Source organism: Leuciscus leuciscus, assembly GCF_965113295.1.
Source record: "Leuciscus leuciscus genome assembly, contig: SUPER_11_unloc_1, whole genome shotgun sequence".
NCBI lineage: Eukaryota > Metazoa > Chordata > Actinopteri > Cypriniformes > Leuciscidae > Leuciscus > Leuciscus leuciscus.
The window spans coordinates 455,315-468,394 of NW_028118546.1; the positions used below are offsets into that span (position 1 = coordinate 455,315).

At 36.4% G+C, this 13,080-nt stretch overlaps 1 protein-coding gene and 1 pseudogene across 2 annotated transcripts in view; both read right to left on the minus strand.

Annotated features, from left to right (window-relative positions):
- The window catches only part of LOC309510013 (uncharacterized protein), a gene marked incomplete at its 3' end in the record, with an annotated part of 1,894,646 nt that overhangs the window by 282,218 nt on the left and 1,599,348 nt on the right, over positions 1-13,080 (minus strand). The gene's annotated exons all lie outside the window — the stretch shown is intronic.
- Positions 4,419-12,550, minus strand: LOC309510017 (NLR family CARD domain-containing protein 3-like; annotated as a pseudogene). The gene is made up of 3 exons (XR_014211734.1): positions 12,447-12,550; positions 6,366-6,473; positions 4,419-6,265 (listed from the first exon to the last, which is right to left on the minus strand). The product of XR_014211734.1 is annotated as an NLR family CARD domain-containing protein 3-like (transcript).

Genomic DNA, 13,080 nt, shown 5'->3' on the forward strand with positions numbered 1-13,080 from the left:
AGCGTCAATAAACGGGACAACGGAGGTTCCGAACGGGACAAATACATTTCTATAGAAATCTTGCACCCTTTTGAACGAAGTTAAACTGAGAGAGCGTGCCGTTCACAGACACCAGAATGAACGAGTTCACAGTAACGTTCATCAGGCAGTAACAGAGTACGTTCAGTTCACGTTCGCCCAAAATATGAACGAGTTCATGAACTATCTATCGTTCAATGAACGCGTTCAGGCACAACACCGGTGTCAAGGTTTTAGACTTATGTTTGGCCACATAGATTATATATGTTCATTGTGTCTCTTGTTGGTTTTCAGTCTATGTCATTATGTCTCCTGTGCCTTGTTCCCTGTTTGTGTATTTAAGTCACCCTTCTCCTGAGTACTTTGCTCAGTGTTTCCAGTGCCATGACCAAGTCTAGGTCATTCTCTTGCTGTGCCTCTTTTGGAGTTATCTAAATCTAATTTGTGTACCTGGTATGGTTCCTTTGTTTTGTTTAATTGACTTTTGCTCTTTGAAATTTTGGAGTACTCACAGATCTTTTTGTGAACTTTTTTTCAAATTCCTTCTGGATTTACTTTGTGGACTTTTTGGATTTACTTTTTGGAACTGTTGTCAATCTATTTGTGGAAGTTTTTTGGAGTTTACTTTTTGGCTTTATCCTAGGAAAGTTTGGACGTTCCTTTTCATCAAATACAAGATTTGAAGATATTTCCCAGAACTGTCATCTGGTTTTCTGCATTTGGGTTCACTTTTTGACTGTGTTCAAGTTTTCACACTAGTCCTAACCCTGTGTTTCTGACAGTATGAGCCATAAAAGCGATGTATAAATATGATACTCAACAAAAAAACACACATGCATGCATATACAAGTTAGCATCTGTTTTTTGTTGAGTATCACATTACACACACACACGGCTTTTATGGATCATATATGCAATTTTTAACATAAAAAAAATGGTTTATTAATAATCAATAAACCCCAGTTGCTTCAGTCTAATAAATGTTTCTTACATTTACATTTATAAAAATAAAAACTTTCTGAGCAAAAGGACTTTACTTGAATTTTGTTTTTGTTTTTTAAGTATAAACTATCAATCAGAGGACAGAAGGCATGAAGAAGACTGTGTACACGATGTTTCTCAGCAAAGTTTTGGTCATATTGATCATTCATAGGCCCTAGAAATTTGCATATTAAATATGATACAGTAGGCTAATATATTCATAAACAGGCATTGTTCGACCGAATTTTACAAAGAATGTTTAAAGTTATGAGAGAATACATGTTTTAAAATTGTTATTAAAATGTTGTAACACGCATTGCCAAACAAACATTCTTTTTTCCAATTAATTTAAACTCCCAAAGGGGAAACGTATCCTGGGAGATACAAACATTTACAGGCAGATTATAGAAAATGTAAAAATTAAATCCATAAAATTTCAACATAAATATAATAAGCTAACACTTAACAACAACTATTTAACACGTTTCACTGAAGGCGGTTTAGTTTGAGATCTTTCACTTTTGAAAAAGTATTAAATCTCCTGATAAAAACACAGGCGAAGAAGAAGCAGTAACATGCAATATCATATGTGACCCGTGCTGGCAAAATGAGTCAGAATGCGTACAGGATAATTCTGAGCTACAGGCAAAATGATCGAATTTGAGGTGTTCACAAAAATGAGTTCATTAAGCCCTCATCTAGTGATCCCAAGGGTCAAAATACCAATTAAACATTTTAAAAAGTATCTTTATTTGTATGTTTTCCTTTGTCCATGAAAAATTCAGTTTTCTCTGCTCGCTTCTCGACGACTGTGCTTTCCCTCAGCACAAGTTTGGTATTGTTTTAAAACGTCGCAATCCAACTTTGTGAATATTAATAGCGAATTCTCGATGGCATGAGTCTGAACCAATGAAATGTGATTTTCAAACTCATACTGATTTAAACAAAATGATTTTACTCACATTGACTGACACATCTGAAGCGTGCCTCAAAGACGCCTCAGACAGCGCGTGATCCCGATATACTCTTATACCTACACAGAATTACAGTGTTTCAAAATATCTGTCTTGGCGAGTATTCAAGCAAACATTATCTGCTATGTCTTAAGTGAACATTTGGTTAACTGTTGGGGAAAAACAGCTGATGTGTAACATTATATTAGACCTGTGCAGTACAGTAGGTCTGAATATATAGGCTGTCTTTTTCATTAATTTTAATCAAACAATTGTGGTACCATGGGGGAAAAAAGTTGAATATATATTGTTCCTATAAATATTTGGTTTTGACTCGGTGGTGTGTGCCAAATGTGGTGTTATTACCCGAGATTTTAAGGTATGGTTGGTAGATGATTTTGTTTTGGAACCTTCAGAAAACTTTAACTCGATTTTTCTCAAAATTGACTTTGACTATTAAAGTCAAACAGGTGTAGCTCAGTCATGAAAATCTGCTCATTGCGACTCATTTTGCCAGAACGGGTCACGTATGTAAGCAGACGCATATGTAAAATCAAAACTGCCTAATGTTACTTAATGAAATGTCGACACTGGACGAGGTATAGGACTGTGTAGCGGTGGGGGTGTTGCTGGACTTTATCTACTCCATCTGTGTTTTGATAATCGTTCTGAATCCGATCCAGACGTAGTCTAAATATCTAATATCTAAAAATTCTTAAATCAAGATACATAAGCAATTTTTTCAGTATACAAGACTTAACATTTTAAGTTATTTTGCTTCTCAAGTAAATTTATCTTCAATTAAGAATACAAAAAAGAAAAGAAAACAAAAATACTGAGAAAGAAATTTTTTTTCTGCAGTGTAGCCCTAAAATTTACATCAGAGCATTTAGTCCAGGGTTCCTCAAATCCGGTTTTGAAGTGCCGCTGTCCTGCAGAGTTTATCTCCAACCCTAATTAAAGACGCCTGAACAAGCTAATCCATGTCTTCAGAGTTACAGGAAGGAGAGTTTTATCAGGGTTTGAGCTAAACTCAGTAAGGCAGTGGCCCTCCAGTGCCAGATTTGTGGAACCCTGATTTAGTCTTACAGAAGACAATAACATGTCTGACTATGATATACCGTAGATGATCTTACCAGAGTTTCTCCAGTTTACAGTCAGGCTCCTTCAGTACAAGAGAGAGAAGCTTCACACCCGGATCTCGCAGTTTTCTATTATTCAGATCCAGTTCTCTCAGTTGTGAGGGGTTTGATATCAGAACTGAAGTCAGAGCAGCACAATCTTTCTCTGTGACTCCACAATCACTCAAACTGTAGAGAGATGAAAATCATACTTGGTAAACACTATGAACTGAAAACAAAAAGCAATAGAACATTTAGAAAAAATAGACAATTTGTAGATGGAGTAAAGAAAACATTGCACTTGGTCACCAATGGATGGCATTGTCTCAAAATTACTCAGGAACCTTGAGGTAATGGTGTCACAGATTACAATTGGAGAGAGTTAAGTGTGAATAAAAAACAAATGGGACATGGTGTGGACTCAGGATAACAAACTCTCAGTGTGCAAAAGAACAAGATTCTGAACAGACACGACATATACAACATAAAATTAAACCAACTAACTCCACGCTTTGCTCTATGTAAGACTGCATTATTGGGCTAGAATTCTTGGCCTCCCTTGCAGGTGAATAACCAATAAACATGCTATAAGAAAATGTTATTTTTTGTCTGTTGTTGCCAGGACTTTATATTACTGGATCACTTTCTTAGATTTATTAGCTTTTGACTTTCTTTTGTTTTAACAGTAAAGTGAGAGTTTTTTCACTCTCTTTGTCTAGCGTGTAATGAAGACAAATTATTCCCCTGAAATTATTCCCATGACATGAATTTTACTACCATCAACTGATATCTCAACCATGAAAGCTTTTTTAAAAACAATATTTTGTGCTTTATTATGTCATATTATACATGCTTTATTATATATATTATGATGTCATATTTATAGATTTTGACCTTTGCCTTTTTAGTCCAGTCTTTGGCTCTATCCAGTTGATGTTGTTTACCTCTATTATAAGAGTTGGGCTTTGTTAGTCTGTTTAAAATGTAATACTTAAAATTTTAATGAAAACCTTATCTAAGTTGTCAAGTTTCATTGTCAAATTTGCAACAATAAATAATTAACTTTTAACGTGGATCAAATCCATATCAATGGTTTAAGTACTAATTCATTTGTAACATTAAACTGGTTTGTTTTAAATGAATCCTCATGTTGAAGACATTGGCTGTCAGGTGCTTTAACACAAGTTTGAGTCAGCTTGTATTGTTTCCCAATCACATCTCCCCGTCATTATTCCCATCAATAAAATAGATGAATTCAGATAAAAAAATCAGAAAAACAATAAAATCAAGTATGCTGCCATATTGCTCCTATTACTGATACAATAAATGTTCGTATGTTTCTTAGATTTATGATCTTTTGATTTTCTTTTGTTTTAACAGTAAAGTGATAGTTTTCACTGATACTTACTGAACTTTAATCACGGGCAGCAGCTTCTGAAGAACCTTCAGTTTTTCAGCTTTATTGTTTTCTCCAACAAATGTATTAATATCAAACTTCTCCAGACTCTTCTCTGATGTCAACAACACAAAAACTACAGCTGACCACTGAGATGAAGAGAGTCTGGCTTCACTTATTGTTCCAGATTTCAGATACTGTTGTATTTCCTCCACTAGTGACTGGTCACCCAGTTCATTCAGACAGTGGAACAGATTGATGGATTTCTCTGGAGAGTCAATGGTCCTGATCTTCTTCTTGATGTACTCAACTGTTTTCTCATTGCTGTCAGACCTTCTTCTTCTCAGTGTCATTAGTCCCTGAAGGAGAATCTGATGAGACTCCACTGACAAACCCAGAAGGAAGCGCAGGAAAAGGTCCAGATGCCCATTTTTACTCTGTAGAGCCTCATTCACGGCTCTCTCATGGAGCTCAGAAAATGAAACATATTCTGGTAAATCGAGTTTAGACCAGTTCTTAAACATAGACAACACTATAGAGACTGGGTCAAATACATTTCTGTTGTTGTTTGTGAAGCAGAGGTGCACATATAAAGCTGCTAGATGTTCCTGAACACTCAGGTGAACAAAGCAGAAGACTTTCGCCTGATACAGGCCTGACTCCTCTCTGAAGATCTGAGTGCACAATCCTGAGTACACTGATGCTTCTGTCACATCAATGCCACACTCTCTCAGGTCTTTCTCATAGAAGATCACATTGCCTTTCACAAGCTGCTGAAAAGCCACTTTCCCCAGTTTGAGGATCATGTCTTCATCTGTCAGGTTCTTCTCATAGTCCTTCTCATGTTTTATGTTGGACTGAAGGATCAGGAAGTGTGTGTACATTTGAGTGAGAGTCTTGGGAATCTCTCCACTCTCTGCTTCACTCAACATCTTCTCTAGAACAGTGGCTGAGATCCAGCAGAACACTGGGATGTGGCACATGATGTAGAGGCTCCTTGATGACTTCAGGTGTGAGATGATTGTATTGGCCAGACTCTGATCCTCTTCCTGAAGTATTCCTCCTTCTGTGGCTCATTGAAGCCTCGTACCTCTGTCACTCGATGGACACACTCAGAGGGGACGAGATCGGCTGCTGCTGGTCTAGAGGTGATCCAGATCAGAGCAGAGGGAAGCAGATTCCCCGCAATGAGGTTCGTCAGCAGTACGTCCACTGATTTCCTTTTGTTTACATCTCGTAGAGTCTCATTCCTTTGAAAATGTAAGGGAAGACGACACTCATCCAGACCATCAAAGATGAACAACACTTTATATTTGTCACTATATATTTCCATTTCTTTTGTTTCAGGGAAAAACACATGAAGAAGATCTGAAAGACTGAACGTTTTGCCCTTCATCAGATTGATCTCTCGAAAAGGTAGTGGAAATATGAGCTGGACGTCCTAATTCACTTTCTCTTCAGCCCAGTCTAGGATGAACTTCTGCACAGAGACTGTTTTTCCAATGCCAGCGACTCCCTTTGTCAGCACAGTTGTGATGGCTTTGTTTTGTCCAGGTAAAGGTTTAAAGATGTCATTGCATTTGATGGGTTTCTCCTCTGTTGATGCTCTCCTGTATTTTGTCTCAATCTGTCTCACCTCATGTTCATTACAGATCCCTCCACTGTCACCCTCTGTGATGTAGAGCTCTGTGTAGATCTCATTCAGGAGTGTTGGGTTTCCCTGCTTTGCTGTTCCCTCATTCAGACGCTTAAACTTCTTCATCAGATTTGATCTAAATGTGTTGAGGACTTCATGGCTGTAAAATTAAAATAACATGGTATTACATAAGTTAAATATAAATGTTAAATGTTATAAATGTAAAATGTTGTATTTGTTTACCTGTTTGTTTACTTTACCTGACACTAGCATCCCTGCTTTCATTAAAGTCCTGTAGTTGATTCATAGGCTGGTCATTCTTCTTACAGACGGGTTTTGTTACTGCTGATCTTTGTGGTGGGATTGACCTTAAACATCATGAAGAGAATCAAGAATCAGACACTCTGATATTGGTGGATTTGTTTTATATTGCCTTAATAATTCACTGTCACCCTCCTAAAACAGATAATAAGTAAATGCACTTATTATTAAATCAACTGCTCAAGGCCACAACTGTAATAACACTAAAAACAAAAACTATTAAAAAAAAAGTTTGTCAAGATAAACTTTGTGTTAGCTTGAGAAAGCTTTTTATATATGTTAAATATTATATTAAAATAATATATTATTGATTGATTGCTTATAATTTAACATCATCAGAGCTATTTTAATGGTGAGAATAAAAGTAGCAAAATATAAAGAGAAATAAACTAAAAACTAAATTGACAAAAGTTTTTAAACTAATTCGGCCTCACTTCATTAAATAAAATCTATTAATACGAATCAACAGAATAAAATCAGAGTCCTTGAGGAGTTAAAACCATCACATTCCTTTAAAATCTGCTTTAACCCTCTGGGGACCAAAAACGCGCCCGCGCGTTTTGCTCGTTTTTTTTTTTTAGCAATGAAAAATAAACACAAAATGCTCTGTTAATTTTGATCTTTCATTTTCGTGTAATACATCAATCGATCCTGTTCAGTTTCTATTTTTTTTCTGTATACTCACAATACAAATAAAGTGTTTTGCTTTTTGACAAATAAAGAAAAACTAACATGATGCTATTTCTGCCTTCTCTCTGTCAGTAAACTCCCATTTGAAACGCGTTCGAAAATTATCTATAACTCCGCGAAAATTCAGTCAAACAGGCAAACAGACCCACGGGCATAAAGCTTGAGATCGCAGCTTTTAAATGAAGTAATTTATATAAAAAACAAATATTATCAGCTTCTGTAATCTGTATAAAAAGAGAACGACTCCAGTCGAGCTCATTAGGAGCCATTCAAAAGTAATTTGACCACGCCCCGGAGAGCGCGTGCTATTCAAACGCAAATTCTGAGAACCATTTCAGTCTGTGAAACGCCCCCACATCAGCTGTAAACAAAGAGGCATAATATAGCCTACCTTATGGAGAAAATTTTCCGTGCTGATATGAGGAGCAGATCCCGCTGAGGAGTGAGGTAGGCTAAGTTATCCTTTCTCAAGTGTTAATGTGGAATAACGTTATGGAATAACGTTGTAGGCTTATGTAAACAAAAAGATGAATCGCGTTTCTATAATATGAATAGCGTTTCTGTGAGATGAATGAAGGGTACATATTTGTAAAGACTGTTTAGCCTAAATATGAATCGCGCGTCTGTGTGTGAAAGAATAAACTGCTTTTACAGTTACAGTTACTGCGTTACAGTCAGGCGAAGTATGAAAGACAACATTTTGTTGACTAGATTTGGGTACAGTTTTTACTGTAGAATATACTGTCACATCAAATAAGCTTTTCTGCTCATATATATAAAATACTATTTTGTCAAAAATAAAGTCATAGACTAAGATGTTCCAATGTTGGCTATATTCAAACTAATGAATACATATGATAAAATGTAGGCCTATAATCTTTTTTTTTTTTTTTTACAAAGAAAGAGTACTTTTTTTGCCGAAATATTGCTGAAATTGTAATTATTGTTGTAATTGTAACCTTTTTAATAAAATAGCAAAACATATTTACAAGATAGATGTAAGCAAAATCTTAAATGGTCAATATAAGTCTTCTTCTAAATATATAGGCTATTTTGTCCTTGCATTGTGGCTCAGTCAGTGTCACACCTGAATGAATGGCTAATTATGCAGAGTCATTATGCAGAGTGGGTGGGACTGGGTAATCTAAGGTGTAAACTACTCCTCCCCCTCGCATATTGGCTTTCCAAGCAAAACCTGTTTTACACCATTTAAATCAATGTTTTTTTTTTTTTGTGAACGATAAAGCAAGACTATTTTCACATAATTTTGAAGCTAGAACTCCAAGAGAAAACATCCATTAGTCAAAAGTCTTGTGGGCACATATTTTGTATGAGTTTTGTGGTCTTATTTCAGCAACTTTCATTTTTATTTTTTTAAATAACCACGCATAAACATTATTCTCTTAAAAATACAAACATCTACATACATGTTGCTCGCATATTATGGTAGGCCTGTTTGTGCTATATAGGTCCTTTTACAGTTGGTAAACATGGTGACGTATTTGTGTGGGCGGGGCTTAGCTGGAGGCAGAAAGATCCCTCTGGCCGCTTCACTAACGTTAGTTTGCCAGTTTGTTAGCTTGTTTTTTTAACAATGACTGGAGAAAATCCAATTTTATCTTAATGTGCAAGGTCACTCACTGTCCAGGACCACGATTGTTATTTGCAAAAGTTCATTTTAACGGACGGAACCAGATTGGCCGACCCGTACACGCTCAGTCAATGGACGATCTGACAGGATTAACGTTAACGCTACCAACGGTTGAGTGGCCTGACTTCTACACCTGCCCGATAGAGAAACCGAGGGTAAAGAGAAACTGAGGGCATATAAATCTTTAGATGCCTATAACTATGTGCTGAATGGTCATGTAAAGATTTGTGTGTGCGATCCGCAGTTCTGCCTAGCCAGCGCCAAGACGACAATGTAAAGAGTGACGGTGCAATTTTAAAGATGTGGATATTTTCTAGAAATAAAAATTCCAGATACAGCATACTCATTTTTCATCGATTCTTGCACCCAACAACACAACAAGATGACATTTAATAATAAAAATAATAATTTAAGCTCCTTATTATGTAGCCGAATCTGTGCTGGTTTGTATTGGCCGCCTCCAGTTTTCCGTTTGTTTTGCCTCCAGCTAGCGCCGTGACGTAACTGTGACGTCGGCGCATAGAGTGAATTTACACCTTTGCCATTAACATGTTTATAAATAACTGAAAAAAGCACAAATGTCAGAGCATGTCAGAACATCTCAAGGGCCCCAAAAACAGCTTGGTCCCCAGAGGGTTAAAGATAGTGGACTCTGTCATAAGAGGCATAAAGGAGGATCTTCAACTGATAACAAAACCTTGTGCCTATTTGGCAATATGTGCAGATGATTTGGTCCCAGTGATTATCAGAGTAGAAACAATGTTTTCTACCAACAACAGGATTAATTTCATAAAGTTTAAAGATCAAATACGATGCGATTTCTTGTTTTCCTTTTTCTTTAGTGTGTTATGTAGCTGTTAGTGCAAGTATAAGATCTGCAGTAACAAACCTCAAAGAGTAAAACCTTAAGAGATATTCTTTATAAAAGTTAAGGCTCAGCCACACCTTCCTAAAACTCTTCTTTCAAACACGCCCCAACAAATCTAGGTCAGAGAGTGGGGACAGAGTTTCATAAATAAATGTATACGCAAAGAAAGAAGGCGTAACTTTTGTTCTCGCTGTATTATTGTTGCCGCCAGCGCCGCCATGTCATGGAGACACTGTGTTTTTCGCTGCGAAAGCCAAACTAAAAGAGTTTGGCCTTCCAAAAGAGGACACAATTAGAAAACAATGCTTAAACTTTATTTACAACTGTTCCAGAACAGTACAACTAAAATATTCGACTGTGTGATGCGCAATTTTCAGAGGACTGTTTCCAGACCCTGCGAGAGTACAAGGCAGGCCGTGCACAAAGCTGATTCTAAAAAGTGGGGCAATTCCATATTTGCTTGTACATTCTGGCGCTTCTGACTCACACACAGTAAGTATGTTTTTTTTATATTTTAAGAATTTGCTACTGACTATTCAAAAATCTCTTTCATTCAAATATTTAAATGTCTTTAGAAATGTTATAGCCTACCTGAGATCAGTCTGTGTATCGTCATTCTTAAAATCTATTGGATGACCCATAGACCCGTCACTCCTCAAAGACACACAGCTGGGCGCTGGTTCTGATCATTTCCGTCACACGCTTGAAGGGGTGGTTGATTATGATTTCACTTTTTTAACTTTAGTTAGTGTGTAATGTTGAAGACGAAGTCCTTAAAAAATGCTAATCAATGCAGTGTTGGGAAAGTTCACTTTCTACATGAACTAGTTCAAAGTTCAGTTAACAAATTTTCAAAATTTTGAACTAAAGTTCACAGTTCCAAAAAATGAACTAGTTCAGTTCTTCAAAATTATTGCCACAGCCCATATAAAACCACAGACAGCAATTATGTTATCAGTTTTAACACTGAAACTATGCGTCAGATTTCATCTTCATATCCAATTTTAAAATCCTTATCCAACCAGGGTTTACATAGCATTGAGGGTAGGGTTGCCAAATAAACAAATGCGGGACAATCGTGCATGGTTCTTTACAGGAAAATGAGGGACACTCAAAAATATTTGTAGGCTATAGGCTAGGCCAACATAACACAGTAGGCCTATATGTCATTTCAGGTTCGTATGCGTTTAAAAGGTTTTCAGACAACACATTTGTTTTGATTAAAGTCATATTACACACAAACCATAGTTCAAAATAATAGCATTTATCTGAAATAGAAAGTTTTGTAATTATACACTACTTTTAAAGAAATTAATAGCCTACTTTTATTCAGCAAGTACATTTATAATGTTACGTTTTTTTTATTTCGGATAAATTTACTTTGAACCTTTTATTCATCAAAGAATCCTGATTTTTTTTTATTTTTTTTATTTTTTTACATTAATAATAATCAGAAATGTTTCTTGGTCAGCAAATCACATCAGTATATTATTCCCTCAGGACGATTGCATGCTTTCTTGCGTGGCTGGATGTATGTTGGACTCACAATAATCACGTTGTTTGAATTCGTTAAAACTGATTTGCCGAAATCAAAACCCAGTCGGACAGTGAAAGGGATTTGCCGTTAGCGCGAGTCCGGATCGAAGCGACCAGACAGCGGAGGATTCTGTGCGCAAATCAAACAATGATTTGTCCCAAAATAATCATTAATTCTCAATTTAGAGTTTGTTATTCGTATGGTCTGATCTCTGGGTCTGATGCGCGTGAGTGTGGACTGTGATTGGATGATGACCGGTGTCGTGATCAAGTGTTGCTGTTGTATCAGATTCAGTCATACATCAGTGGTTAGATCAGCGTCAATAAACGGGACAACGGAGGTTCCGAACGGGACAAATACATTTCTATTAGAAATCTTGCACCCTTTTGAACGAAGTTAAACTGAGAGAGCGTGCCGTTCACAGACACCAGAATGAACGAGTTCACAGTAACGTTCATCAGGCAGTAACAGAGTACGTTCAGTTCACGTTCGCCCAAAATATGAACGAGTTCAATGAACGCGTTCAGGCACAACACTGAATCAATGAATAGAAGATAACACATAAGCTACCTAAATTCATCAACTAACCATTCAGAAGTGTGTTGCATTCTACATGTTGTCACTTCTTGAGTCTCTCCATTATTGTCTGACTCTGGTTTGAACATAAACATTGACATTTTCAGTGCATGTCTGTGTGAGGTAAAAGGATAAAATATCTGTGGGTTTTTTTTAGCTAAAACTTCACATACACACACTGGGGACATTAAAGATTTTTAACGTAAAACCGCATAAACACATTGCATTAAACCAAATACACAAAATAATGTTCTTTTTAGAACCGTCATATGACCCCTTTAATTGTATTACATTGATACCATCTGTTGGCCATTTTTGGAGGAGTCATTTTGGAGGAGGTTATAATGGGTCTGAGGTCAGAATATAGAATAGGGTATTTTTTTGAGCTCTGAATATACATGTAAGGCCACAGCAGCACTGCTGCACATTACCTGCAATTCCACAACGCCCAGGTACCAACAAAAAGGACTGCAGTCCATTTAAAATGACCACAAAAGCTGGGTGTTTCAAATAATATAAGCATCTCTTTCAATAAAATGCTATTTATCTGATTCCAAGCCATGAAATTGGAACACTCATAGATATGTCTCTCTTGCATCAGGTGAAGACAATGTCTATTATGAATATCATAAATACAAAATACAAAACACCATAATATTAAAATGTTAATCATGTCTTTAAGAAATGTTGTAGCCTACCTGAGATCAGACTGTGTATTGTCATTCTTAAAATGAATTGGATAATCCATAGACCCGTCACTCCTCAAAGACACACAGCTGGGCGCTGGTTCTGATCTCTCCTGCTGAACTGAACTATAACAGAACAGATTTAATTAGTTTTTGATGATAATCATCATATGCAAGATCTTCATACTGTTTGGATGAAAAGCACTTGAGGAGGGTTTAGACATTGTTTTCAAGAAATTCATTTAAAACAGACATCTCTTTTATTATGGGTCTATAAAGGGTTATTTAATGTATTCATTTAAAGTACCTGCAAACTGGAGAGAAATCTTCAACTCTGGATGTTTGTGTGTGTCATCCATGATGAAACTGAACAGTTGAAACAGTCTGATCTCCACTGACACTGGATGTAAATGACGAACAAACACAAAACTAAAGTAATTAAACTTAATTAAACATCTTTATCAATGATCTGATCATGAGAGTTGGAGGTAAATAGATAATGACATCGATGCGTTCACTCAAAAAAGTAATTTGAAAAATCATCACATAGCCTAACTTACAGCACGATACACAAAAGAAACCCCGTTCCTTTACTACAGGATGAAAAATGTCAAACACGTCCTTTCAGAAAAAAAGTATTAATGTG